This window comes from Leopardus geoffroyi, chromosome C2 (assembly GCF_018350155.1).
Source record: "Leopardus geoffroyi isolate Oge1 chromosome C2, O.geoffroyi_Oge1_pat1.0, whole genome shotgun sequence".
NCBI classification, from domain to species: Eukaryota; Metazoa; Chordata; class Mammalia; order Carnivora; family Felidae; genus Leopardus; species Leopardus geoffroyi.
The window spans coordinates 24,441,741-24,448,855 of record NC_059333.1 but is presented as its reverse complement, the minus strand read 5'-3'; positions in this window follow the sequence as shown (position 1 = coordinate 24,448,855).

The window sequence follows — 7,115 nt, the reverse complement described above, 5'->3', positions numbered from 1 at the left end:
AGTCTTCCATTGCCTTTGCTCTATTTTTTTTTTTTTTTAAGAATAGGGATTAGTCCTTTATTTTTTTTTTTTAATTTTTTTTTCCAACGTTTATTTATTTTTGGGACAGAGAGAGACAGAGCATGAACGGGTGAGGGGCAGAGAGAGAGGGAAACACAGAATTGGAAACAGGCTCCAGGCTCTGAGCCATCAGCCCAGAGCCTGACGCGGGGCTCGAACTCATGGACCGCGAGATCGTGACCTGGCTGAAGTCGGACGCTTAACCGACTGCGCCACCCAGGCGCCCCAGCCTTTGCTCTATTTTATAATTAACTCTGTAGTGGCAAGAGACAGCCAAGCAAAATTGTTCCTATGACATTCAAATTCCGTTACGACCAGTAGATTTTCAATTAACTAACTTCTTACTCTCCAAAGAAAAAAATTGCCTTCTTTTACATATTCAACATTCCTGATTTGTAAATGTGTCTCTTCTTTGCATTCCTTTTTGAATCAGTTACATTATCAGTGAGGATCCCTCATGAGTTAATAAAATCTCTAACAGTTTCAATGTTGTACCAGTATGAGAGTCATGATTTTACTCTTTTTTAAAACCATATTTTAACACTATTAATAATACCCTAAGTGTCTCTAAGTTTTGTTTGTTTGTTTTTGTTGTTGTTTATTTTATTTTAGTCAGAAAATATATAGTAAGCTGGACTCTTAGAACAAGTTCACTAGAAGGAGGACCTGAGACAGGTCAAGGGGTGCTTGAATTGGGGGAGGAGGGAAGTGCTCTTTAACGAAAGAATTGAAGCAGGATAGGGAAGGGTCAAAGAACAAAGATGTTCTTACCTACAGGGGAAAGCCTCTGGACTATTTGTTATTCCACAAGACTGTCCCTCCTTTAGGTCAGAGGGTGGAACTCTTAAAATTTCTTTTTTTTAAATCATGGACTGAAGGCCAGTCCCTAGGGAAGGGGTGGTGGTGTAAGTTTCCTAGTGAGATGGCCTCTATCAGTCAAGGGTAATTCTCTGAAAATATGGGGTAGTTTGGAACCATTACCAGTGAACAGCTGAGATCTGGATGTAATAGTCTAGGCTTGACAATTCTACACTTGTCACTACTCATAAAGATTCTCTATTTTAGACTCTCATACAACAAAGTCTAAATGCAGAAAATATTTATACTTAGCAAATTATATTTATTTACCAGATATATATATAAATATTTTAGCAAAGGATATTGGTAATCCTATATACAAAGCCATAACTTTTTTTCACTTTTACATTAAACTATTTCAGAATTTACACAATTTTGAAAAACTGCTATCATTCTTCCTAAAACCCAGAAGCAGACCATTCAGGCATAATATATATGGCTGACTTCAATACAGAAATGGGCAGAAGGAATTCACAAAAGAAGAAATACAAATTTTCGGTTAAAATGTAACTCAGTATTTACCTTTGCCAGAAATAATAATATTTCCTATTTTTAATTTTTTAAATGTTTTATTAATTTTTTGAAGGAGACAGAGAGAGAGTGAGAGAGGGGGAGGGGCAGAGAGACAGAGATAGAAAGAGAGTGAGAGAATCCAAAGCAGGGTCCAGGCTCTGAGCTGTCAGCACAAAGCCAGACATGGGGCTCCAACTCACAAACTGTGAGATCATGACCTGAGCTGAAGCCAGATGCTTAAACAACTGAACCACCCAGCACCCCAGAAATAAGAATACTTCATTAAAAATGAAGTAATTCTCCCACCTAACTTACTAAAATTTTACTTTCTTCAGTTAATAAAAGTGGCAGTAAACAGCTTCACTTGTAACTGTGAAACTTCAATACAACTTTTCAGAACAATTTGGTAAACAGGAGAATGTTTTTTGAAACATCAATTCCACTGATGAAATTATCTAAAAGAAATAAATGAAAGCTATATAAAACTGAAAGTCACTTTACATAGGCAAGGTTGGAGGAAAGATTCTCTCTGAGCCATATACTGAAAGTACATGTAGTAAATTCCAATAAACTTCTTTGTATAAGAGGACTCCTGTCATGGCAGGCCTGGGAGATGTACATGACAAAATTATTTACTCTAAAAAATTATTCATGTATAAAAGTAATACAAAGGAAAGAAGGCAGGGAGAGAGGAAGGGAGGGAGGGGAATGAAAAAAAGGGAAGGGAAGGGAAGGGAAGGGAAGGGAAGGGAAGGGAAGGGGAAGAGGAAGAGGGAGGAAGAAAGGAATGAAAATCTTACAGATTCAAGGATATAGGATTATAGAAGTCCTTCTTGAAAAAACAGTGTCAAGATAATAAAATTCCAAATCAAGAATTTAGACATAGTTCCATTTCCTTCATTCTTGTCCCTACTCCAAAAGTGACAACATGGCACCCATGATATGGTACTTTCAGGTCCTTTAAGCCTGTATTAATACTTTCTAATGTTGCTTCTCAGAAACCTTTGAATTGACAGTACAGGGCTTAATATTGAAAAATCCAAGTTAAGTTAGTCTTCATTATTTTAACCAACTAGAATTATACTTATCTTTCTTAATCAAATAAACTGTAACACCAGACTATAATATGACAGCACATAAAAATATAAACTATAAAATTTCAGTTCTAAATTTTTTGCTACTTTAAATATTTAATAACATTTCACTATAATGTTAATTTCTTGTTCCCACAGAAAAGTGCCTTAACAGTTACAGAGGAAGGGATATTTTTCATCAGAGGGTGCAATATGGCTGGTCTGATCTGAATCAAAAGATTACATTCAAATTGTAATTATCCCAAGCCTAAGTATTCAGTATACACATTTTTCATGGCTCTGAAGATCCTGGGCAGAGAATAAGACACATTGGATTAGCAGGGCAATAGCTAACCGTCCATAGGTTCTGTCCTGATCATTTAGGAGCTCTTAAGAACTTGTCATTCACTCAAGGTTGAAATAGACCTTCCCTCTATCTCAAGTATAAAGAGGCTAGAACCCTCAGTAGCCCTGAGAAATGACTCAGACTCATGACTCATACCATTCTTTGGAACTTTCTTGCTCAAGTTTGGTATGTAGTTTCTACCATGTTAACTTGTATTCAGAAGCGCTAATTGTCCTAATTACAAACTGCAATTCAGATGAGTCTCACTGTCCCAAGTAGGAATTATTCACAACTCCAAGTTCTTCAGTGAAACACTCCCTCCTGTACCAAATCCCTGCTAATTAAAGCTTCCCACCCCACAAAATGAAAGGAATTCAAATACATCTTTGGCTCTTTACAGGATACCAAAAACAACACATTTGCAAAGAAATAACACTAGTATTTTGGTTTCTCTTCAATCATTCAATACATGAATTTTATTTCACTATGTAAAATGTATTAGAAAGAAATACAGAATTAAAAAAAAACTATTTAATTATGAGCCACTGACTTCTTACCTTTATAAAAAGTAATAGCAAGAACAGTCATGCAAATCAGGTTCATAACCAACCACTTTTGTATCTCTTTTCCTACTGTTATGTGACAGAAATAACTGTTTAGCCATATCTACTGAACACAATCATAATTTTATCTATTTTGAATATCTTTGAACAGCCTCCCAGTGGGGTCATGGTCTCTAACAAAGCCTATTCTTTACTTTAAAGAAATACCTATGAGCATTTGTGAAAAAGTCAGGTATTTTCACTCATTTTATACACGAAGAGAAAATACAGTTATTTTAAAAGCCTGCTAATAATTAAGTGGAGATCTAAGGGACCAATTTACAATAAGCTTTTTTTTAAAGAGGCAAGTTCATCGTGTTGAACGGAACTTATAATTGTTCATGAAATAATTGCATATGAGAATTATCTGCATTCCTCAGAACAGTGGGTTGAAATTGGAATTCTCTTTCAATATATTTGAATGCATCTACAGGTACACAGTGAATTGGAGAAACATGGTTAGTAATGGGTAATTCATGTAATGGGTGTCATAAATCTTTGTCCAAATGTATTATTTTTATAGAAAATATGAAAGTTTCAGTCCTATTGATTCCAATATTGTTTAATAAGCATGGCTCTGAAAAAGTATCTAACTCTGTCTGCTACTTATAACACTTGTTATGGCATCCCATTAGATAATTCCATTATCTTATCAGAGATATTATTATTTTTATGCATAATTTCAATTGAAAATTGAAGATGACAACAGTATTAAAAAATCTAAAAATAAAAAAAAATCGGTAATTTCTACTTTCAACCCTTAATTCGTTTAACAATTTTTTTCTATTAAAACATTCTAGTGTTTTTATTATAGTCTTTCTTGGCCACAAGTGTAGTAGTTAAATTTACATGTCAACTTGAATGGGTTAAAAATGCCCAGATAACTGCTAAAACATTATTTCTGTCTGTGAGTGTGTTTCTGGAAGAGACTAGCATTTGAATCTGTAGACTGAGCAAGGAAGACTGCTCTTTCCAATGCAAGTGGGAATCCATTGAGGCGCTGAATAGAACAAAAAAAGCAGAGGATGGGTAAATTTATTCTGTCTGCTTGAACTAAGATATCCATTTTCCTCTGTCCCCCATATCCACACTCCTGGGCCTTCAAACTCAGACTGAATGAATTATACCACCAGCTTTCCTGGGTCTCTAGCTTGCACATGATGGCAGATCATGGGACTTAGCCTCTTTAACAACATGATCCAATTCCTATAACTCAGTCTCTGTCTCTGTCTCTCTCTATAAATCCTATCAATTCTGTTTCTCTGGAGAATCCTAATACAAACATACACAAATTTCCTAATTACAACTTTAGTGCACATATCCATTTTCTACATTATTCTTAGAACAATTTTAGAATTAAAGAAATGAGAAGTTAGTACAGAGAGTTCCCATACACCTCCCCACCCCATGCAGTTTTTCTATTTTTAACATCTTACGTTGGAATATATTTGTCATAATTAGATGACTGATACTGACAGGTTATTATTAACTAAAGTTCTGGATTTACCAGATTTCCTTAGTTTTTACCTAATATCTTATTTTTGTTCCTGAATTCCTCTAACACACCACATTACATTTAGTTGTCATATCACCCTCTTGGCTGTGATAGTTACTCAGACTTGCCATGATTTTGAGCACTTTTTGGAGATTATTGTTTCGAGGAATACTGGTCAGGCATATTGTAGGATGTCCTTCCATTAAAATTAGTCTGAAATTTTTCTCAGGAGTATACTGGGGGTATGGGTTTTGGGAGGAAGATCATAGCTAGTGCTATTTCCATCACATCATACAAAGAGCACATACTATCAAGTTTTATGACTATTGATATAGACCTTGATCTGGATGAAGGTTTGTCATGTGGATGAAGATTTGACAGTTTGTCATGTTTCCCACTGGATGAAGGTTTGTCATCTGGATGAAGGTTTGAGAGTTTGTCAAGTTTCCCACTAGAGAGTTACTGTTATTTTTCTCCATTCCCACACTGTACTCTTTGAAAGGAAGTCATTGTGCACAGCCCACACTGATATGGAGAATCATGTTCTCCCTAAGAGTGGAGTTTCTGCATAAATTATTTAGAATGCTGCATGGATGATTTATCTTTTCTCTTCCATTTACTATTACTTGATCACTATGTGTATCAGTATAGACTCATGGGTATTTCTTGTATAGTTTGACTTATAATCCAATATTACCTTACTTATTTTTTGCTCAAATTGTTCCCACTTTGGCCACTGGGACTTCTTTCAGTTGGGTCTTGTGCCCTTCATCAATGTGAAAGTTTTTTTATTTTTGTTTTTGTTTTGTTTTGTTTTGTTTGAGCACTTCTTTCTTTATTTTTCTGGTACTAAAAGATGCTCCAGGTCCACATTTTATATTTCCTGTCCCAGTCCTAGAATAAGCTATTTCTCCAAGGAGTTCTACTTCATTTTATTGCAGAATGATTTCAGAAACTAATATTTGGGTGCAAAGTGTGCTCTTTGCAACTGAGAGGTAATTTCATTTAGGATCTCTTAGCTGATAAAGAATGGAAATATGTGTGTATATGCTAACCTCTGGATATACACACAGATCTGTAAGTATTCTTTATATAACCATCTGTATTTTTATTAAACTAAACATAAATTCTAACAACTATCATCAACTTGTATTCTATTCACATAATGACATGGACCACTCTGGCTTCCTCTACTGTAAATTCCCATTCCAACAGTGAGAAACTTGGCTCACCATCCACCATGATTTATTTAATTCTTAAATTTCAGAACAGATTTATGGTTGTATCAGAATTTTTAAACTATAATCCCATGGAAAGTAACTTTATCAACCAGAACATATCAAGTATCCTTTATTTTTAATTCTTTTTACAGATTGCTTTACCATTTGCAAGATCTGTTTAAAATAATCTAGGTCCACTTTCAAATAAGTCCAATTCCAAATTCATGAGTAGTGCAGTTACTTTATAATACAGTTTTCCCAATTCCTTCCCCATCATTATCATATTCTAGTTATCTATTAAACCTTAACTTAATCTTTAATATCCCTTCTGGGACATTTTACCTTTCTTTAAGATAGATGTGTTATTAACCTGTTCCGCCTCTCTAAAAAATAAAAAATAAATCTAACATTTTTTTCTTTTTCTAATTTTTTTTTAATGTTTATTTATTTTGAAAGAGAGAGACACACAGAGACAGAGAGATAGAGCATGAGGAGGGGAGGGGCAGAGAGAGAGGGAGACACACAATCTGAAGCAGGCTCTAGGCTCTGAGCTGTCAGCACAGAGCCCAATGTGGGGCTTGAACTGTGAGATCATGACCTGAGCAGAAGTCAGATGCTTAACCAACTGAGCCACCCAGGCTCCCCAAAAAGTCTAACATTTCTTAATTCCTTCTATTTCTGTTTAGCTGAGAAAGTCATTTTTCTACTTTACATTTGAAGAATAATTTTGCTGGATACAGAACTCTTAGTTGGTGGATTTTGTTTGTTTTTTTCTTTTTGGTTTTTGAACACTTTAAATGTTTCAGTCCATTTTCCTCTTTCTTGCATGGTTTCTAATAAAACAATCTCTCATAATTTTATCTTTGTTTCTCTATAAGGAATGTATTATTTATCGTTTGGCTTCTTTAAAGATTTTCCCTTTTTGTTTTTGGTTTCCTGCCATTTTAA